Consider the following 24,050-nt stretch of genomic DNA (forward strand, 5'->3'; position numbering starts at 1 on the left):
TAAGCAGGGAGCCCCATGTGAGGCTCCATCCCAGAACCCTGAGATCATGACCCACCCAAGGGCAGACACTTAGACCGACTGAGCCACCCAGGTACCCTAGAATAAGATAATTTAAAATGAATGTAAAAAAGTTTGAGATCCAGTAAAGGTAACTTGTTTTCCAGAATGCCTCAGCAATTAATGTTCTCAGAGTAATTTAGTTGCTAGATTCATTGGCTAAAGATGGAAAAATGTTAATAAGCTTTAAGAGGAAGTCATATGTTTTTAACTGAAAATTTTGTTTTGTTTCAAATAACTAAAACATTATGCCCTATATTAATTTTCCTCAAAGCTTCCATGAATAAATACTAAAAGGAATAACTCAAGCTTATTTTTTTTTCCTATTATGCCATATGTGAATATCAAACATAAAACATACAGATTTTTTATTTCAACATTTGGTTGAAAAAAACAAATATATTTTTTATTTGTATATACAGAGATACACTTTAAAGTCTGTTTTCCCCATTAAAACTGAAGTGAGGGCAGCCCCGATGGCACAGTGGTTTAGCGCCGCCTGCAGCCCAGGGTATGATCCTAGAGAACCGGGATCGAGTCCCACGTCGGGCCCCCTGCATGGAGCCTGCTTCTCCCTCTGCCTGTGTCTCTGCCTCTCTCTCTCACTCTATCTCTCATGAGTAAATAAAATAAAATCTTTAAAAAAAAAAAAAAACTGAAGTGAATATCATTCTTTGCTTTTTCAAAATTTTCTACATTTTTATTTCGCAAGTTTCTGTATATACAAAGGTAAGAAAATATTTTACAGGTAGCCTATTTAATTTTATATCTAATTTAATCAATGAAAAGAAGACTATAACACCATGGACAGTTGACTTTTCACAAACATAAAAATAAGTTAATTCATTATTTTTATATCTAAATTATAATAGCTTTTATTGCATATAGCAGAATTTACCTTCCTTGGTCTACAGTTCTTCAAATTTTGATGAATGCATACACTAGTGTAACTGCTACTACAGTCAAGGTACAGAGCAGTTCCAGCAGCTTCCCAAAATTTTCTTTTTACTTTTTTGTATTTCTTTACTCCCTCCATCTGCAGATCCTGAAAACTACTGATCTCTTGTTCTTATAATTTCATCCATTTTTTCTTAAACTTTACTTAAATAAAAACATTTTTTGAACTACAACATCCCTACAGAAAACATGCACAGCTATACGTTTCTCTAAAGTGAATACTTGCATGTACCCTGAGTCAGATCAAGAAACAGAACATTACCAGACCCAGAGCTTCCCATCCTGCCCTCCCCATCCAATTCTCTCCCATTCCCCAACAGAAATCACTATCTCTTATTTTAACACCATACATAACTTTGACCTATTCATAAACTTGATATAAATGGAAGAATTCATCAGAGTCTGAATGTTTAGCACTTTTTAAAAACTGTGGTAATTCTTTTTATTGTTTATGTTTTTCGATAAAATTAATATTTTACATACAGTCCTGCTTTAAGTCTTAACTCTTCAGTTAACAAGCAGTGGATTTTTCTACTGAGTTTATAAAACATGTAACTTTGTCAAGAAATAATTTTTCATCTTTTTCTTCATTGTTTATTATTATACTGCTTTTGAAGATAATACAGCTGTCCTAAGATTTCACATCTGAAAAATCTGTACATCTCTCTGCCAGGAGTTGGACCTGTTGCTTATTGAGATTGTGGGTATTTATTTCAGGCATGGTTACAGTCCCTCTAATCTGTCCTAAAATAGTCAGACATTGGCTGTCCTGGGGCACCAGCTGTGCTATGAGCACCTCTCTCCAGCCCCAAAGCTTTTTTTTTTTTTTTTTAAACAATATTATGGGAGATTAGTCTGTTTTTGCAAGTAGCTATAGTTCATCCATTTTCATGGCTATGTAGTATTCTGTTGCATGCATATTTATCCATCCTTTTTTTTTTTTTTAATTTAAATTCAGTTTGCCAGCATATAGTATAAGAACTCATCTCATCGACATTTATCCATCCTAATGTGAAAAGAGAATTGGGTATTTGCAACATTACAGTATTAGCAACTGATACCCCCATCAGCATTCTTGTTTATATCTTCTGTTTGACTCATCTACATACACATTTCCGCTGGGCATTTAGCTGTAATTTCTAGGTCATAGGAAATACAGTGGATCTGCTTTCTATTGCCAAATAGTTTTCCCAAATAGTTGAGTAAATTTACATTTCCCCCAGCAATATATAAAAATACTAGCAGCTCCATATTCTTGCCAACACTTGGCATTGTTATATTTCTGTTATTAGCCATTCTGCTGGGAAGGCATTGTAATCTAATTGTGGTTTTATTGTTCTCTGGTAACTAATGACATTGAATACTTTTTATATGTTGATTGGGTATTTGGATATAATTTTTCAGGAAGTCTCTATTCAGACCTTCTGCCCACTTATCTTTTGGTTTGCTTATTTTCCTGTGTCCCAGCATCCCCACACTCTTTCCTCTGATTTATAGGAATTATTTGTGTATTCAGAATTCAAGTCCCTTGTTAGTCATGGTAATTTAAATATCTTCTTCCATTCTGTAACCAATCTTTTTACTTTCTTACTGATCTCTTTAGAAGACCAGACGTTGTCAGTTTTAATGGTAGGATTTATCAGTACTTTTCATTTTATGTTGATGTTTTTGGATCCTTTTTCAGATTCCTTCCCCTCACCGTCATGAATACACCTCTCAGTGTACTCATCTAGACACTTTATTATTTTGCCTTTTACCTTTAGATCTTTAATCCAAATGGAATGTATTTTTGTTGAGGTGTAGAGGTCAAGAGTTTTATTTTCTACAAGGATATCCACTTGAGTTAGTGCCGTTTATTGAATCTCATCCTTGCCCCATTCTCTACCTGGTCATCCTTTTCATAAATCGGTGTCTATCTCTACATGTGCATATATTCTGGAACTTTATTGTTTTTTTTATCTATTTGTTTCTACCAAATCACAACATTAATTACCATGGTTTTGTAATAAGTATTGACACTGCAGTATATGCCTTTCAACTCTGTTTTTTTCTTGAACATTGTCCTAAGTATTCTTGGCCCTTTGCCTTTCTAAATTTGTCAACATACGGCAAAACATTTTGCTGGCATTCTGATTGAGATTGTATTGATTCTGTAGCTCATTTGGAGGGAAATTGACGATGTAAAAATACCTAGTTCTCCATCTTTGAATGAAATATATCTCTTCTTTATTTTAATCTAATTTCTCTCAGTAATGCTTTAAAGTTTTCTGTATACAAACCTTGCATATCATTTATTAGTTCTGTGCCTGCATGTGTGTCCCTGGGTACTGTTGAAATTACTGATTTTCGTTTTTTATTGTTATTGCTATTTAAAATTTTGGTTGATTTTAATATATCTATCTTTTTCCTGTCAACTTTGCTAAATTCACTTAGTAATTCTAATTATTGTTCTATAGATTTTTCTTTATTCTTTTTAAAATATTTTATTTATTTATTCATGAGAGACACAGAAAGAGAGAGGCAAAGACACAGGCAGAGGGAGAAGCAGGCTCCATGCAGGGAGCCCGATGTGGGACTTGATCCCAGTACTCCAGGATCACACCCTGGGCTGAAGGCAGACACGCTTAACTGCTGAGCCACCCAGGCATCCTTCGACTTTTCTTTATAGAGTTTTCTATGTATACAATTATATCATCTGCTGATAGTTGCAGTTTTGTTTCTCCCTTTCTTGTCCTCATAACTTTTATTTCTTGTCCTATTGCACTGGCTGGGACTTACAGTATGCTGTTGAATAGAGTTGACCATTTATCTCTTCCCAAACTCAAAGGAATAGTCTTCAGAATTTCTCCTTTCAGTATAAAAGTTGACTATAGTTTTGAGATTAGGGAAGTTCCTTTCTATTCCTAATTCACTCAGAGTTTGTATGTGGGCTTGTGTGTGTGAGCATGCCTGCATGTGTGTATGTGTGCGTGTGCATGGTCATGTGTGCCTGTGCATGTCTGTGTGTGTGTTTTACTCATGAATAGAATTGAACTTAATCACTTTCTCTTCATCTGCCAGAATTATCATATAGTTTGTTCTGCATTAAATCTGTTAATATTGTGAACTATGCTGAATGTTTTCAAATGTTTAAATCAACCTTGCATTCCTGGGACAAACTTCATTTGATCATAGTATATCATAATTTGATATACTATTTTAGTTAATTTGCTAAAATTTTGTGAAGAATCTTTGCATCTTTGTTCATATAGGATTTTTATCTGTAGTTTTCTTGTGATGTCTTCTTAATTTGGGTATGACAATTGGAAAGTATTTCTTTCTCTACATTTTTTGGAAGAGTTTGTAAGGAATTTGTATTATTTCTTCCTTAAATGTTTGACAGAATTGCCTTATGTGGTAAGCAGAATTACAAAATGGCCCCACAAACTCCCTCAGCCCCTCAACTAAATAAGTCCTGGGACTGTTAATTTGATATATGCTCTGCCCTTTGGTTTCTTGGTTCTGCTGAGTCATCTTTCCCTTTTCTCATGGAAGGTAGCACAATTTTCTCAAACCTTTGTGAGTCTTTCCTAGATTTCCCTAGAATTGATTCCATTAGGCCAAAGCCACATCAACAGATCTTTATGATATAAGCCCTTCCCTACTGTAGCCCCCTGCTGATATTTTTCTTTGTATTTATCCTGCTTGGAACTTGTGGGGCTTCTTTACTCCACCCCAGTCTCTTTCATCAACTTTGGAAAATGTCAGCCGTTCTCTTTTCAGATATTCCCGAAGGAGGTTCCATCCTCCATCCCTTCTTCTGGGATTTCCATTATATATGTTAAATATTTTCATTATGTTCCCCAGTGTCTAAGCTGTCCTTTCTTACATTTTTCATTCTTTGTTCTCTTTATGTTTCTGGATTTTTTTCACTTTACCTGTTTTTTAGTTCCCTGATATTCACCACAGCAGTAGCACGCTGTGTTCCCTGGAGAAGGAGCACTGCTGTCACTCACAGGGCTGCCACACAGGCAGATTCCCAGGTGCCACCCCAGACCTTCTTGGTCATAGTCTGCATCTCCAAGTGATTTGGGTGTGCAGTACTATCTGTGAAGTGCTCTTCTAATTCACTAAGCCTCTCTTCATCAGTGTTTATTTAGCTGTCCAACCCATCTTTGAAATTTCTAATTTTTAGTTAATTTATTTCTTCTTCTAGAAGTAGAATTTGATTTTTTTTTCTTCATGGATTCTATTGTTCTAGTGAAATTCCTTAAATTTTCCTTTGTATTTTTTGAACATATTAGTTATCTTAAAGCTCATTCTGAATTCTCTAATATCTAGTTCTAATATTGGTTATTTCTGTTGTCTTTTTTTTTTTCCTTGATTTTGGTCATTTGTCTTTTCTTTCCATGTACCTGATTATCTTTGTTAAGTGGTGACCATTGTTTCTTTAAAAAACCAAAATGAAGCAGTAGGTTCTAGATAGTAATGTATCTTCCTCCAGGAGGATTTGATTTTGATTCTGCCAGGCTCTAAGGTAAGGGTTGATTATTTTAATTGATCTGAGATTGATTTTTGAATCTATTTTTAGCCTTTCTAGGGATTCATTTATTTCCAGTTTGCCCTTACTTATTGAATGCAGCCAGTGATGTGCTGATATTTAATGACTGACTCTCAGTGGGAAGGCTTCTTTCTTGTAGCATTTGCCAGTTTCCATAATAAAAATACTACTCTTGCCAGTTTCAGGCTACTAATGTGGCATCGGTGAACATGGTATTGGGAAAAGATGTATAACATCAGCTCTTGTAAGCTGATAAAAAGGCAGAGCCAGCATACTATCCAGTGTACCTCTTCAGGGTCTTATCTGACATTCTTGGTACTTACCAGGGCCATTTTTTCAACTCTAATTTTTGTCTCCCCAGGCTCATGAGAATGCAGAAGGCTCTGCACAGTCTCTAAGCCTCTTAGCTTTTGCATGGCTCCTCAGCCTCCCAGCCACTGCTTCCAAACCAATGAATATGTAGAAGGGAAAAGTGGCTCCAAATGTTAAGCTTATGGACTTCCCTTCTCTCAGGGGATCTTGGTCCCTCGGGTCCTCACTGCCTTGGTAGTTTTTGATGTTGAAATAGAACATATTATACATTTTATTCACCTTTTCTAATTGTTCTTGGCAAGATCATTGGCCTGATACAAGCTAGTTTGCCTCAGCCAGAAGCAAGACTCACTGCATAAAATCCAACTTTCAGATGCTTTCTCTTTTCCTCTTGTCTTTTATCTTTTAACATGGCCCCTTAACATCTTCCTTGCATTTTAAGATTTTAATAACCCAGTTCTGGTATAGCAGAGCCTGTTTTACTGTTTTAGACTTTATATTTTAGAGCAGTTTTAGGTTTACAGCAAACTTGCATGGGAAGTACATAGACTTCCCATAGACTTCCTGCCCAGTATCACCATCCCGCCCCAGAGTAGTACATTTGTCACACTGATGAACCTACATTGACACATCATTATCACCCAAACTCCATAGCTGACATTACATTCTGTTCTTGGTGATACACATTCTAAAGGTTTGGAAAAATGTGTAATTACGTGTATCCACTGTTACAGCAACATGCAGCCTAGTTCCACTGCTCTGTGTTCCACCTGTTCATCCCTCCCTTCCCCTAGCACCAGGCAACCACTGATGTTTACTGGCTCTAAAGCTTTGTCTTTTCCAGGATGTCAGAGAGTTGGAATCATACCATATGTAGCCTTTTCAGATTGGCTTATTTCGCTTAGTAACATACATTTGAGTTTGCTCCATGTCTTTCTATGCTTTCATTTTAAAACAACAGAAATATATTGCCTCACAGTTCTAGAAATTAGAAGTCTAAAGCATGCCCCCTGCTCCCTCTGGACATGTGGCAGAGTCTTTCCTTCTCCGCTCTGGGCAGGTTGCTGGTAGTCTTTCCTCCACTTGTGGCGTACATAATTCCAGTCTCTTCTCCGTTGTCACATGGTGTCCCCGTGTAGCTGTCTTCCCATGACTGTCTCTGTATAAGGACCCCAGTTGTGTTTGATTAGGGACCCTACTGTACTCCTCATCTTAATTAGGTACCTCTGGAATGGGCCTCTTTTCAGTTACATTGGAGGTGTCAGGGTTAAGTACTTCCCACGTCTTCTCAGGAGCAAATACAAGGTAATCCATGACATATCTCTACCTTTCTGTAATTGTGCTCCAGGTAAAAACTGTCGCCCAGAAGAGGTTCACTTTTATAACATTCAGAACCATGAATATGCATTGACTCTCCATGGTTCTCTGAAATTTATCAAAAATTAATAATTGCTCCAAAAGCAAAAAAAAAATTAATAATTGTCTACTTCCCTCAGGTACTTGATGTGACTTCTTAGCAACCAGACTTCACTGAAGTAAAACACAGCTGCAAATGGCTAGCAATTCTTTCTTAACCTAACTTATCTCCCATTTTCCTGGCCAAAAAATCAAAAATAAAGGTAGAATCTAACCCATTATTGAAAGAAAGCACAATCTGGTTGTTTTCAAATAACAGCTTTTAATTCTGGCTTTAGAATGCCCCTTAGTGAAAATCTCTTGTTTTCTTAGGCATACTTTATTTTCACTAAAATTAAGCCCTGAAAGTGTTCTCCTCATCTCCTCACCATAAATGACATAAAATAAATTCCCTTTTTTTCATAGCTACTTTTACATGAATACTGGCATTAATATAAATAAATTCCAGTTGTTAATGTCTTATAGTAGAGCTCTGATAAATGAACTAAATTATATGCATTTCTTAATCATTTAAATCACCAAATGGATAAAGCCCCGTTGGGTTTTGTATTTGCATAGGTGGGGGTAGAAGGGGTTCTTCCGATCTCTTTTTGCCTGCTGAAAAAAAAAAGTATAACTCTGTTAAATATATAATTAAAATACATTAGGCAAGATAAACTAAAATTGATCTTTTTTCTTAGCTTCTACAAGATTATTATTAACGTAGAAGAGATCTGATAGTAAGATCACCTAAGCTAAACGAGAGTGACCTTAGACTTTTAGATGAAAGGTCAGATTTGCCTATTTATATTTTCTTTTCTATTGAGTCTTTCTTCATTAGTCTTCATTAATCTTAAGTAACTCTAAGAGTATTTTCAAATTGTTGCCAAGGTTCTTAGCCTACCTAGAAAAAGATCACTTAAGTTTAAGAAGTCTTTGGATCTTTAGCTATCAATTCCAGAGTTTCTTTTTAAGGAAATTCTGATGAAAAATAATGAAGTTGGGATGAAATCTCTAAGAGGCCTGGGACTTGGAAAAGAAAAATCTTTAGATGACAAGCATGACTGTTGGAATGTTCATATTGGTTTAAAATGTTAAATTGTCGGGACGCCTGGGTGGCTCAGCAGGTTGAGCATCTGCCTTCTGCTCAGGTTGTGATCCCAGAGTACCGGGATCGAGTCCCGCATCAAGCTCCCTGCATGGAGCCCGCTTCTCCCTCTGCCTGTGTCTCGCCTTTCTCTCTGTGTCTCTCATGAATAAATAAATAAAATCTTAAAAAAATAAAAATAAAATAAAAAAATAAGATAAAATGTTAAATTGTGATATTAAATCCACCTGCTTGCTTGTCTCACATCTTAGAACTAGAGAAGTAAGATCATGTCTTCAGATATATGTGAGCATAAGAAGAATCATAACTCATTTAGCTGCAGTTTCTAGAATATTTACCCTAAGGATAATGAATCCATGATACTCCTCTTGATTCAGCCCTGAGGAGTGTGGGTATGTGTTCCTGAGAGATCTAGAGGCCTGCCCTTGGGGTAGACAGAGCAGCTTCACCAGAACTGTCCAGAGTAGGTTTCCCTGTGAGGGACTGAGTTTTTGCTGGAAGTAATCACACTAAGGCAAGGTGACCACTTGGTACAGATGTTGAATGAGCAATTGTTCTTAAATCATATACAGAGCTTATTCAGTGACATACAGTGACTCTCCTGAATCCAGCTGCATATGAGTCCAGGACATACTTCATTTTAAAAAGCAAAACAGAAATACAGCATATAGAAAGGGCTTTGTCACTTTTTCTAGACATTCCTAAAATTCTTTGAGTACATCAAATTGCCTTAATGGAAAGGCACTTTTACATCTTGGCATTTTTGCCTTATTTGATAAGATAGCCACATTGTTTACACAGTCTCCTATTTTCAAACTAAGCTTTTTTCTTTGGAGGAGAGGTAAAAATATTTCAGGAGTCTTTATACTGTAGATTGTCTGGTATTCTTTAATCTGATTCCCAAACATACCTATATGGACACTTCCTTACTCAAGATCCTTTTTATTTTAACTTCTTTTTTTATTTTTCGTGATTTTGTTTTTTAAAGAAGGAATATCTTGGGATTCTTCTGCAATTAATTGTATTTGATCCCTCCAAATACAGTTAATCTTTTAAATCCTTCTCTTCTGGACATATCGTTTCTCTTTTCACTTCCATTTTGGATAGAGTTTTTAGCCTGACCATAGTTTTGTTGTATATAGACTTCAGCAGATCACTTGATAGTCTCCCATGAAAATTCTGCATTAATAGCAGGAAAGAATGATCCACATTCTAATCCAGAGAGGTTGTGGAGAACCTCCTACCTGGTGTGAGTTTTTATACAGAAGGCATTTCATTTAACAAGTAGAAAATTGAGTTTATAATCTCTAAGGCCCCTTGAAATTCTTAATAATCTTTGATTCTCTATCATTTGTAAGGCCACCTTTCAAACCATATTTTAAAAGTTTAGGTGCTTTCTTTTTCCAGCAGCTTGTGAAGAGACCTGGGAATATAGAAAACATGGATCATTTAATGCGCATAAAATACATGATATGTAGGACAGTAAGGTGTGTTGCAATTTTTTGGTTTGGGTGGGGTGGAGAGCATCCTGCAACTATAAGGTGGTATTATCAGTGAATGAGCAGGGCTGGAGGCAGGCTTAGACTAAGATGGCTTTATCAGCCATGTGAAGTGGCCTTAGACTCTCCTGTGTATAGTGGGGAGCTACTGAATAGCAGTGATCATGTGTTTGTTTCTGAAAGGTCATTCTAGGTACAGTGCACATAAGAGTCAGGGAGCCCAATTAGGAATTTGCACAAGACAGGTTTGAAGACTTAATAGGTGAGTTTTCAGGAGTCTCTGGGACCTTCAATAAATCGTTCTTTGGGACTTAGTAATTACAAGTCTTAGACTTAGCTACATGTCTGCAAAGTTATTCTGTGTTACAGTGGAGAATATTAATTTGCTGTACAGGAGGTCACTTAGTTGGCTTTTGATTGATTCCAGGCTCATAGACAAATATTGGTAGGCCCGAGCATTTTATAAGGACCCTTGAAAATGCCAAAACTTTAGGGCATTGCATCTTATTTCTGCCTTCGTTCTTGCTGGCACTATTGGTGTTATGTTTCTTACTAGTCACAAGATTGCTCCCCAGGCAAGGCCTAGGCCTTTTCTGCTCAGCAGGAGAAGTGCCAGACCCTCCAGACCCCTGCCCTCATCTGTTCCCTGTCCTTCCCCAACATGATTTTATCTCTTCCCAAACTGTTTCTACATGGCAGTTAAAGGATTGGCTTTTTCCTTGTAACCTCTTTATCTTTTTTTGTGTTTTTGTCCTAAGTGCTATAAGATAAGCTTATCAACGTGTGTGTATGTGTGTGTGTGGGGGGTGTGTGTGCGTGTGTGTTGAACCCATTGAAAACTCTGAGTTTGGGACTGTTTGAAGAAGCTGATGCTCTGATAGGATCCTTCTTTTTTAAATCCTTTTGAAACTGAGTACTTTCCCTTAATCCAACTCTCACACTAAAAAAAGTGAAGGAAAAACAGGATGATAATGTTTGGAGCTTTGAAGAATGTGAAAATAACAAGAATTGTTCAGCCCCAGTTGTGTAGAGGGAAGTCTGCCAATGTGGATAATACCTTGGCCTTGCCAGGACTATTAAGCCCTTTGGTTGTCTACCATGAACGGAAGTGTTAGAGAATTCAACAAATGTGATTAATTTGGAGTAAATAGAAGTGGAATGTTTTGTCAAGATCTCATGAAAAGAAAATAAGTGCTATTTCTTAAGAAGACAGTATTCAGAGGTATAAAAAATGTACATGGATAGGGGCTGATGCAGTAATTCACTATCCAGGAACCTGTCCAGGGGACCCAGCGAAGTACCTCAGGGGAGAGATCACTGGTGAGATCTTCATTACTGTTTACTGCCACAAATGATTTTTTTCAAAAAAAAAACAAAAAACAAAAAACAAACAAACAAACAAAAAATGCTCCTAATTCCTCTCAGCCTGAATCATTCTTTCAGAAAATGCCAACCTTCTCTCCATGCACCCTAATTTTCTGCCTTCTGAATCTGACCTCTTGCCTGCCTGCCACAGAACACTGCCTGACTTTTTATTTGGTTCTGACTGACAGTGATGAACTGAATTTCATTATCATGCATATCAGCTTCATGTAATCAGACCCACAGGACTAGGTCTGTACTAGACATGCATAGACTGTGGCTCCAGGATGGAGCATGTTTCTGTGGAATTATTTTTTGTTTAGGATGGTAAAGATAAGAAAAGAAAGACACAGGTTTTTGTTGATACCTAAAGTCCTTTCATATGACTCTTCTGTTAATTACAAGCCATTGTAAGAAATAAATCAGTGATGACCATATTTTGGAACGATGGTTTGTACAATCAACTTTAGGACAACCAAGAGTTGATTATGACTTGAGAGCCTGAAGTTCAGTGATAGCAATCTTCTCATATTTGTAATCAGCTTATAGACAATCATCTAAAAAGAACACTCCTGTACAAAAAATACATTCAACTTGTTTCTTATGATTGTTTAATTTTTTTGTTTTCCTATTGGCATTTATTTTTATCTTGTTTCTTTTATGAATTTATAATTACCGTAAAACAGTAGGGAGGCATGTGGTTGTGAATTTTTCTCTCAGATGCTGAATGGTGGTAGGTATTAGGGTTGAGATGGACCGAGTGAATTCATATTAAGAGAATATAAATTCTATCCTTTGGAAAGTCATCTTTATTATATTTTAGTCTAACTTTTTTTCAATAGTGATTACATACCTTGTTTCATATAAGTTTCAGAAAAATTACAAGGATCTACCTAATTCTTTTATACCTTTTATATGAACTTGATTTATTAAAATCATAATATTCAATTTGAATTCACTTTTTATTAACAACTTTAGAAGTGAGTAGACTCTTTGGAGTAACTTCAAAAGATAAAGAAACTTATAACTATCTTATTTTTCGATCTTATTATTTTTCTGTGTTAGCTATGGTTCATTAATAACTTCATATTTATAACCTTCCAAGGGACCTATAAGTGTAGTTCCTAGTAATAAAGGTAATATTAAATGTGTATGTATGTCAACAAAATATATTTGGCAACTTAACATGCTTTTCTAACTCCTGTCTCTTAGAGCCATGTTTACTTCATAATTAAGAACTAAAATATCAAATATGAGCAGATAAGCATTCAAATAGATAAAATATACTGTGCTAATTTTGTTCTGACATCTTATAATCTAAGATGAATGTCCTGGTTTTTGCTTTTGCTGCTATAATAAAGCACCTTTATAGAGGTGGTCTATAAGTGGTCTATAAGATTAGAAGTTCTATGGGCAGGGAAAAGAAGTTTCCATTGTTTGAATGTTAATGTGTGCCAGAAATAAGCATAGCCTGTGCTTTTTGTGTACTTGTCTCATTTTATTCTTCCAACTATACTTTTACGTATCTGGTATTATTTTTTTACTTTACTGACGAGCTGGCTGAGGCTCAAAGAAAAGTAAATTTGCCTAAGGTTTTATAACAATTAAGTGAAAATGCCTGAGAGGTAGGCTCTTCTTTCTGACTCTTTGCTCCATTCCCTTATAAACCATAAAATAAATATTTACCCCATAAACTCAAAATAATTTTAAAACATTTGACCAAAAAAGTACTGGTTTCCAGTTTTATTTTTCTATTATGGCAGTGAGTTTTTATTTATAGGTCCTAGAAAAATTGTAAACTTCTTAAAATGACTTTAAACTTGCAGAGAAATTGTAAGAATAGCTCATCTCCAGCATACCCTTTGCCAAGCTTCAACATTTTGCTAAATTTGCTTTCTCTCAAGAGTTGGCTAGATAGACACACAGACAGACTGGCTGATAGTTTTCTCCTGAACAATTTCAGAGTAGATTACAGATATCTTGCCCCTTTACTGCTTAATATTTGGTGACTGTCTTCTAAGGATGAAGATCTTCTGTAATCGTGATATTGTTATCTAAATCAGGAAATTTAATATGGATACAAGACTTTGGCCTACTGTTTATATTCCAGTCTATCAAGAGTCCCAGCAACGTCCTCTAGAGCTGTCATTTTCTGATCTAGGTCTCTGTTCAGGATCAGGTCTAAACTTAGCTGTCACGTCTCTAGGTCTCCTTTAACCTAGATACTTCCTCAGCTTTTCTTTATCTTTCATGATATATTGACATTTTTTAAAGAATACTGACCTGATACTTGATACAGTGTCCCTCCATTTAGGTTTTGTTTCCCTGATGAGCGTCTCATTTAACCAAATAAATGATGTTCTGTCCTCAGATTGTCACATCTGGAGGTGCTTGGTGTCCTTTCATCCTTATTGATGCTGCTAACCTTGATCACTAGGGTTATGGTGTTGTCTGGTTTCTCTACTGTGTAGTTAATCCATTTTTACCATAAGAATTTTTAGCCCTAACTCTTTAATAGCACAGAAGAAATAAAAAGTAGGCCCTAATAACTCAGAGATTCTAGTGTAGTTCATAATTTTCATTTCATAATGGGTGTACTCTAAAAGACTTATTCCTTACTTTTCATTCATTCTAAATCTTGAAATTATTTCTCACCATGTTTAATGCTTAGACCATTTTACTTCTAAACAAGGTGCTTCACATTGAGTGTGTGCAGTGACACAGAGGGGAAAGGAAACTTGGAAAGGCAGAAATGTATTTCTTTGCAGTATCTGTATATTTGTTTACACAGCAAGCAGTACAAGATAGAGTTTTCATCCTCAAAAATTGTGCAGATCAAAAACTTGTGTGAGTCAAGAAGAGCTAGAAAAATTCACAGATGGAGACTCTTTAAATATTATTCCCCAAATGCTATGATACTAACTCAGCAGCTCTACCTGAATATTACTGAGTGTCAAAGGAATTCTGTTGGAATCAGAAATACTTTCCATGTATGCTATATTCCTTTACTGCCTTTCCTCTCAACCTTTGGTATCTGTGGGATCACAAAGTATCCTCTCCACCCACTTTCTGGGTGCTTTGAACTTGTTTTGTTAGGACAATCAAATATAAAAAGGTAAAGGAATTCTACAGGTAAATTCCCGTTGGTTCTGTAATCAAGCACAAAAATGTATGAATGATATACTAGGGCCATCCAGAGTTAATGCAAAGCAGTAATTGATGGTTCTCTTCCCAACTAACTTGATATTAATTCTTAGGAGAGGGCTCCAGGGCTTCTTGGGCCCCCAGAGAATAGCCCTTTTCATTCTTCTCACTGAGTTAACCCAGAATCAGTCAAATGCTATTAAAATGAAAATCATTGTGTTCTCCAAAGTTTTAAAAAGGTTATCCAAATGAATAATTTGTCAGGTACCTGAAATCCCATCCCAGTAAAGAACATAAAGACCACTGTGAAAAAAATTAATTTGATTTTATCTTCTGTTAGCAGCCAGAGTTGTGCAAGAGCAGATGGGAGGTGGGAAGAGGGCTCTCTGCTGGTACTCCTCCCACCGAATAAATACAGCTGTCATATTGACCATAATGACCAAAAACATGGCTTTGGGGAATGGTTTAAATTTCTTGATCACTTTGGCAATCAGAACTACTGATATTTTATTAAAAACTATAATGAAAACTGCAATTAGGGTAACTAATTAATTTACCTAGTATCAAATAAACTTCTACATCAAGGGACTGGGCTGGGTGCTACAGCACATATCAGGTGACTTCTGGGTTTTTCCTTAGTCTCAAGCAGCATATACTCCAGAAAGAGGAGAAGGGTGATGTAAAGGACGATAATACAAGGCAACATGTCTCAACTGCTATAATGATACAAAGGGTGGTTATAATTCAGATTCTGATGAGTGGAATGATCAAAATCACTGTCAGGAAAAAGGAACTTTTAAGCTGAGCTTTTCATTGTATGTAACATTAGGAGTGAGGTACCAAGTGTTTCTAGAAAATGATGAGAAGTTTAGTCCTTCTAGAATAGAGAATTTTCAGGGAATAATGAGAAGGATCCTTTAGGGAATTGGTTTGGGAGCCAGTCAAGGGGATTTTTGGCTCTGTAATCACACACAATCTTGTTAGGTCTTGAGAACGTTCCTAGATAATGATCTCAAGATGATCTATCAGAAGTACACCACCTGTACTCTACAGGCAGCCTCCAGTCTGCTTAAGTAGAGGAGTAGCTAGAGGAAATGAAATTAGAGACCATGTGTAGGATGCATCAAAATGGAGAGAGGCTGCAGGTAAGAATGGAGGGCGAGGGGAAGAAATAGTGTTGCCATGAGGTTGCTGGTGGATATAAGAATAGGTAGAAACAATGAACAAGAGACTTGGGAGGAAGAATCCCTATGAACTGTACACTGGATGGTGCTGGGGGCTTGTACTGTGGGTACTGCTCACCATATACCAAGCTGTCCTGGTGCTTTACGTACATTGATGCATTTAATCTTCACAATAACCCTAGGCAGTGACTGCTCCTGTCCCCATTTTACATTTGAGGAAACTGAGGCATGGAGAGTATACGTAACTTGTTCAAAGTCGCACTCTGCTTCCTAACCACTTTGTCTATAAAAGAATATAGAGGCCAAGGAAAAAGAAGAACAGGGCCACAAATAAAGCTCTGAGAGATTTAATTAAAATACAGAATCCTTGATTTTTCTATTTTAAATACAGAATTTTAAAGCCAAAATCCTACTCATTTAAAGGCAACGTGCTTTTTTTTTTTTTTAAGACTTTATTTATTTATTCATGAGAGATACAGAGAGAGAGAATGAGAGGCAGAGACACAGGCAGAGGGAGAAGCAGGCTCCATGCAGGGAGCCTGACATGGGACTTGATCCCGGGTCCCCAGGATCACGCCCTGGGCCAAAGGCAGTGCTAAACCACTGAGCCACCCAGGCTGCCCGAGGGCAACATGCTTTAAACCATCAGGGCAACCTTAAAGATGTCGGAATCTACACTCCCTGAGGCTTGGTGAGGGAAAGTGATTTGCCCCAGTGCTTCCTCCATGGTGAGGGTAAAATGGGTGAATCCACAGGGGCTATAGCAGACACTAGGATTGTTCTGGCATATAAGGGGTATCATAAGTGTTGAGGGTCAGGCTCTGGCTTGTGTCTCATCTCTAACCTGCTCCCTTTGCCTCCCCACTAATTGCCATGTGATACTAGACATCATTGGAAATAGAATGAGGCCGGGAAACAGTTTTTATTGAAATTATTCTAATAAGGGAGATGGACTATTTGTGGGTTGTAACCACAATTCTGAGAAGCCCCCTGAAATGGAGCCTCCCACTCCCAGGGGATATGCTTGTATAGCTGCCTTCTAAAGATGAAGAGTCTAGTGCACTTCTTGCCTTCTGATTTGTCAAATGTAGTGAACAAGCTAGGACACCAGTCCCTGGGTCACTGTCTTCCACTCCTTCCTGTGTAGTGCTCAGCTGGTCCTTTCAAAACATCAAATATTTAAAGAACATTGGTTTCTATGGTCCCCCAATGAGTAGTTTGTAAGAGACCTTCACCTCTCCCTCATTCTAGGCTAATGGTTTTTAACATTTTTTGAAACTCTGATTATATGTAATATTTGCTCTGCACACACACATTCAGATGCCCTCTTCCCAGAAAATGCAGATTTTTCCAAAAATGTTAATATATTTTTGGAATATGCAGATAAAACTATCCGTGGCTTTCAGAGCACTATACATCGTGATTTGTGTCATATGACTGGCTTTTTCTTGTCTCAGTTTATTCTCTGTCCACCACAGAAGAGCTACCATAGGACATTTCTCATAGATGGCAGACACCAACAGTGAATGCTTGTTGAATGGAAAATGAAGTGTAGGCTGACCACATAATTGCTGAGAAGGCTGGAAAAAGACACTAACCTAAAGAAATGGGTTCATTCATGAGAACAACATGCTGGACCATCTGGTCATAAATATACTTCGTGTAAACCTCACAGATCAAAAACAAAGTCAGTAGTTTTAGAATCTGGGTTCATGGACATCTGACGACCACTATGAGATCCTTTCAGTAGGACCTGAAACTGGAAGAGAATTCACAGAGGCAGTTTATAAGTGGTACTCTTAAGTTGAAATAAGGCAAATGCTCTGCAGGTTAAATAATTGTCTGGATTTTTTGTCATCCTTGCTGTTAATTGTTTTGGGCTTTGAAGAGCATAGAAGTTCTCCGAGAATATAATCATCATTTATAATGGAAAAAATAGGGTCCAATTCCAAATGATCAAGCTAAAAACAAAGTTACACTTATTTAAAAGTTAAGAACTGCATTCATTTTTTACTAATTGCTTTTATTAATATATGTGTCTCCACAGCACTGTTTTTAATCTTCAAATTGAAACTGTGTTGCTAAGAGTCTTGAAAATCAATATGATATAGAGAGTGCCCAGTGATACTGCTACATTGTCGTCTGTGGATATGAAATCATCACCATGCGGCTTTATAGCATTTTGTGTTTCCGGGAATTAAAAATGTAGCATTTACTTTTCTTGATTTTTAAAATGTAAAACAAAAAAGATAAGCTGGCATTCTTGATGAGGGTAGTGGGTGGTAAGATGAATATTCTAAAATTCTAAAATTAAAAACCACACAGGAGTTTCTTGACCTGGGTTACTATATCCATAGTCTTCAGAGGGTCTGGAAACCAATCAAAGTTGTGTAGAAGATTGTAAGAGTCTACATATTTTCTCCCCCTAGGGGACTCACTGGTTTTCTTCAGATCTTAAAGGGATCCTTATCCCACAAAAGGTTAACAACCAATTATGTGGCATTAATGTCTTCAGTTTAAGAAAACAAAGAGACACATGGCTGGGTCAGTTGGAAGAGCATGCTATTCTTGATCTCGAGGTCATGAGTTCGAGCCCCACACTGGGTGTAGAGATTGCTTTTAAAAGAGAGAGAGAGGGGATCCCTGGGTGGCGTAGCGGTTTAGCGCCTGCCTTTGGCCCAGGGCGCGATCCTGAAGACCCGGGATCGAGTCCCACATCGGGCTCCCGGTGCATGGAGCCTGCTTCTCCCTCTGCCTGTGTCTCTGCCTCTCTCTCTCTCTCTGTGACTATCATAAATAAATAAAAAATTAAAAAAAAAATTAAAAAAAAAAAAAGAGAGAGAGAGAGACAGACAGACAGACCTATTCGCCAGCAACAACTAATGGGGGAGGGCACAAAAATACGGTGTGTGTGTGTGTGTGTATGTGTGTTTCTCTATACAAAACCTATGTTAAAAAACAAAATTTACCTGGGTAAATTTTAAAGATCTTAATGGCTTTAGTCAACAGTTCATGAATGGGGCAGCGTCTAATCCAGCAGATAGAAAGGAACTCTGAGGAGCTGTACAAAATGAGAGATTTATAGGCAGAAGGGAGCGGGAACAAGGAAGTTACACCAGGCAAAACTGCAGGTTGGTTATTGCAAGGTTGCTTTCCTTTAGGGAATGCCAGAAGTCTTATCAGGTAGATGACCTACTGGTGCCAATCAGGTGATTCCTGATTGACTAGCTTAAGAGTACATTTCTGGAAGAGCCAGAACTTTAATTAAATCTTGGTTTGGTCAAGACGTCTGCACCCCAATGTTTTAGCAGCAATGTCCACAATAGCCAAACTGTGGAAGGAGCTTTGGTGTCCATCGACAGATGAATGGATAAAGAAGATGTGGTCTGTATATACAATGGAATATCACTCAGCCATCAGAAAGAACAAATACCCACCATTTGCTTCAACGTGGATAGAACTGGAGGGTATTGTGCTGAGTGAAGTAAGTCAATTGGAGAATGACAAACATTATATGGTTTTATTCATTCGAGGAATATAAAAATATAGTGAAAGGGATTTAAGGGTAAAGGAGAGACAATGAGTGGGAAATATCAGAGAGGGGGATAGAACATGAAAGACTCCTAACTCTGGGAAATGAACAAGGGGTAGTGGAAGGGGAGGTAGCCGGGGGGATGGGGTGACTGGGTGATGGGCACTTGGGGACACTTGACACGATGAGCACTGGGTGTTATACTATATGTTGGCAAATCGAACTCCAATAAAAAAATATACAAAAGTTAATAATAAATCTTGGTTTGGTGATATAGGGCTTAGTGTAAATGACTCTATTTGGGGCCTGTTGTCTTGTTTTTAACACCTGTTTGTTAAAATCATTAGTGTTTAGTAGTCTTCTAACCTTGGCCTGGAAAATCAGCAGGTTAAAAAATTAACCAAAAATAAAACTTAAACTTTTACTTTCTGGTTACAAGAAAAAATAAAATAAAATTTCATTACCTTAAAAACTGTGTTTTCAGACCCAGTATTCTTTGGTAGCCCCCATGTCAAAGATTCTCTAAGCCTGATATAAGTGACCCAGGAAACTGTACATAGGACTTGGAAATTTAATTGTCTCCCATATTTTTTGAATATAGGCTTAAGGCTTTTTTTTTTTTTTCCAAACCTATATAATCATGAGAACTGCCTTTATGATCTTCCCCATCCCCCTTCATTCAGCAAATATTGAGTGCTACCCTGTGCCTGACACTAGTGTTGGGCAGCATTGCTAAGGACTCTTTCCTCAGGAAGCTTATATTCTACCCAGGGAGGAAAAGAGCAAACAAACGAAAATCAGCAAAATACCAAAGAGTATGTTGTGAATTAATAGATTAACATAATAGATAATGAGTGGGTGGATCCTTTGTGTTGATCAGCCACGACCTCTCTGTAGAGATGATGCCTGAACTCTGATCAGAGTAAGGAGACAACCTTGGCTTCCACACAGAGACCTTCAGAATAGATGAGCTTGGAGGAACACAAGGGAAGGCATTGTGGCTACAGTCTCGTGGGTGAGGGAGAGACACTTATAGGAATCGCAGTAAGGCAAGGTGAACAAGAGTCAGAGCAGGTCAGACTTTATAAGCCAGAGAAAGGTATGGGCACAGAATAAGCCCTACCTGCAATACTAATTCTGTATGGTAACATCGGAGGACACTGGAGTTATTTTTTGCTTTTGAAATTTTGAAGATTTATAGATACAACACATTGAAATGGAAATATCCAGATGAAGTGAAGCAATGGTTAGAAAACAACTTAATGATGTTTTCAGGTGTTCCTCTACAGCATGCCAGCATGAAAGCCATCATCATTCCTTGACTTTTATTGAGACACACATTTGGTCATTTAGGAAGAAAATTTATGAGGGTCACAGCTTTGTAGCTGTAGCTGAATAAACATCTGTTAAATGTTAGCTTGCAATAAGATAGTGAATACAAGTGATATTATTGAACTGTTACAGTTACATTAATTGGAAGACTAATTCAGAAGCTTGCATGTTGATAATAGGAGCTTACATTATTTGAGTGATTACTGTATGCCAATACTGGGAAGCATTTTGTTGACATTGGATCTAATCTTGTGGCGATCCTACAAAGGGCGGCATATATTTAAGGCTATAGATGAAGCCTGACTCTAATTGCCAACTGAGCCAAAAGGGTAAGCCCAACTTTAACACCATTTCATAGCCAGAATGCTCAATCCCTTCGTCTTTGAATATAGTCTTAAGAAAACAGAGAATCTGTTGTATTTGGGGAAAATAAACAAAAAAGAGTTGTAAATGCCACTTTCACAGGTGCCTTTTGCTGACAGAGACTGATCTTGTAGGTTGTGAGATTATTTACTCTTACGCCATAGCCTCCAGAATCATGGGATGCAACGTGTGTGTGTGGGGGGGAGGGGTGTCAAAGATGCATAAACAGAATACATAAATGTAACTTCTAGTGTTATCCCAAACTTCTTCACTCTTCTATCAGGAGTTCTAATATTAGATTATTATTTACTTTGTTCTTTAATTGATTCTTTTAAAATTTAAACTTATAAATTCCATATGTGTAATATGTGAATTAAGAAAATTTTTTAAGAGTATAAACAGTTTGTCCAAGAATAAGTTTGGCTTCAGTTTTGAAAAGAAAGTTCTAGATAGATGAAATTTCATTCTCTTACAAATCCTTCTAAAACTATAGTGCAGAGGCTTTTATTACAGGCATTATTAATCCACAAGGCTAAAGAAAACAGGAGATGAAACAACCACAAAATTGTGGTGGCAAGAAAATAGATGGACAGTTGACAACTAGCCCCACTGCCCTAGGGAATCCTACATACCATTCTGGCAGCACAGAAAAGCCAAAACCCAAACCAAAAAGCTGCATAATGTATATGCCATGGAATCCTTGCTTGTCCCAAGATGGGCTGGAACCTCTGGAAGGAGAGTGAGACAAGGGAGAGGACTAAAATAAGGAAAATTGTTCAAAAACTGTGTAAGAAAACAGTTACATTTGTCCATTACATCCCCAACTCAGGCTACCAGGCAGTAGCCCTTCACCTTCCCTGATAGAGGACTAGAGGCTTGTTCTTCAGAGAAAGAGGACCAGTAGGATGTATATGTGTGTAGACACGCACACACACTCACACACACACATACATGAAGAGAAAGAAAGAGAGAGGTGCTGAGAAGTCCCAAGACCTATCATCAGCAAGCTGGAGACCCAGGAGAGCCCACATGTAGTTCCCTTCCACATCCAAGGACATGACAACCAGGGGGGCCAATGGTGTCACAGTCCTAACGCTGCCAGCTCTAGACCCCAAAAGAGCCAATGGTACAGTCCAGTCCAGAAGTCAGAAAAGACCTGTGCCCCAGCTGTATCTGTCTGTCAGGAGGACTTGCTCGTCACTCAGCCTTTTTGTTCTCTCTGAGCCTTGAGCTGATGAGATGAAGCTGACTCACATTAGGAATGCAGTCTGCCTTACTCAGTCTACCAGCTTAAGTGTTAATCTCGTCTGGAAATGTGCTCGCATATATACCCACAGTAACATTTGGCCAAATGTCTGGGTACCCCATGGCAGGAACAAATTGCTACATAAATTTAACTATTACGGGAATATGGAAGATCCCTGGACTGGAAGCCACTGGGCACAGTTGAGAGCAAGAGGGATTCCGCCCATGTATATGGGATATTGCACACCGTCTTTGTTCCTTCGTGTAGCTAGGATGCTGGCAGTCACAAATGCCTTTACCTTCCCAGCAAGAGTTTGGAAGAGTTTCTTTGGGAAACCTAACCAGTCCAACACTGAAAAGGTGTTGGCATCAGAGATTCCAGAATTAAACCATCCAGCCATGTCACTCTGTAGCAAGGCTTATACTGACAAACCCAGCCATAGGCTCAGAACCTTCCATCAGTTTTTAGCCCCTACGTTAGTCTCCTGGGGTGGCCATGACAAAATAACACAGGCTCGGTGGCTTAAACAACAGAATTTATTTCTTATCATTCTGGAGTTTGAAAATCCAAGATCAAGATGCCAGCAGGATAGGGGCACCTGGGTGGCTCAGTGGTTGAGCATCTGCCTTTGACTCAGGTTGTTATCCCGGGGTCCTGGGATCGAGTCCCCCGTGGAGCTCCCCGCAGGAAGCCTGCTTCTCCCTCTGCCTGTGTCTCTGCCTCTCTGTGTCACTCTTGAATAAATAAATAAAATCTTTAAAAAAAAAAAAAAAAAAAGATGCCAGCAGAGTTGGTTTCTGGTGGAGACTTTTCTTCCTGGCTTATAGATGGTCTCCTTTTCCATGTGTCACATCATGGCCTTTCTTCTCTTGAATGCACAGCGGGAGAGCAGGGTCTCTAGTCCCTTTTCCTCTGCCAGTCTTGTTACTTGTTTTAAGGCCCCACCTTTATGACCTCATTACCCTTAATTACCTCCTCCATTTAATTTTTTTAAAAGTAGGCTTCACATTCAACATGGAGCTTAAACTCACCACCCTAAGATCAAGTCACATGTTCTACTGACTGAACCAGCCAGGTGCCACCCCCTCCCTGCCTTAATTACTTTCTCAAAGGCCCTGTATGTCCCATTGGGAATTAGGACTTCATCATATGAATTTTGGGGGAGACACAGTTTAGTCCATAACAACTCCTTACTCCATTTTTTTTTTTTTAAAAAAAGACTATTTATTTAGAGAGCACAAGTAGGAGCAAGGGCAGAGGGAGAGAGAGAATTTCATGTAGACTCTGCACTGAGCATGGAACCCGACACTGATCTTGATCTCCCAACTCTGAGATCACGACCCTAGCTGAAACCAAAAGTCAGGTTCTTAACCAACTAAGCCACCCAATCAGGGATTTTCCAGACGTCTGAGGAAAGCCACCAATTAACAAGAAGGACAGAACCAAAACAAAGGAGTAGGATGAGAAGGGGGGAAGAAAGAGAGGACTATTCAGGGAGAAGAAAACTTTTTAAAAATATACCTTTGACATTCTCAGAGAAATGAGAAAAGGTATCATATTCATGACACAAGATCAGGATATCATTAAAAGAGGGAACAAAAGCAATACTCAGATTAAAAACATTGCAACAAAATTAAAGATCAGTGGAGTTGTGAGATAAAATAGAGGAAATCTGCCGGAAACAGAACAAAAAGAAATGAGGTAGAAAGCAGAGAAAGAAAGGGAAGTCAAGGACCAATCCAGGATAGCTCAACACTCAAATGGTAGGAATTCCAGTAGGAGTGAGCAGGGGAGGAAGAAGCTCTCAGTGAAGTAATTCAAGGGCACTTCCTGTCACAGAAGAACACGGCAGGCCAGACAGACCACAGTCACCCTGGACCCAACATTGTGAATGAGAAAGAGACAAGCATCAAGACAAGAGAGCAACACGAGTCATGTTTGAAAGACCAGAAATAAGAATATCTTCGAATGTCTTATTAGCACCCACGTGACAAATGAATGATGCCTTCTTGATTCTGG

The 24,050-nt window shown here is 38.0% G+C and overlaps 1 protein-coding gene across 7 annotated transcripts in view; it reads left to right on the forward strand.

Annotated features, from left to right (window-relative positions):
* The window catches only part of CDKAL1 (CDK5 regulatory subunit associated protein 1 like 1), a 663,852-nt gene that overhangs the window by 479,908 nt on the left and 159,894 nt on the right, over nt 1-24,050 (forward strand). The window lies entirely within an intron of this gene.

This window comes from Canis lupus, chromosome 35 (assembly GCF_003254725.2).
Source record: "Canis lupus dingo isolate Sandy chromosome 35, ASM325472v2, whole genome shotgun sequence".
Lineage (NCBI taxonomy): Eukaryota > Metazoa > Chordata > Mammalia > Carnivora > Canidae > Canis > Canis lupus.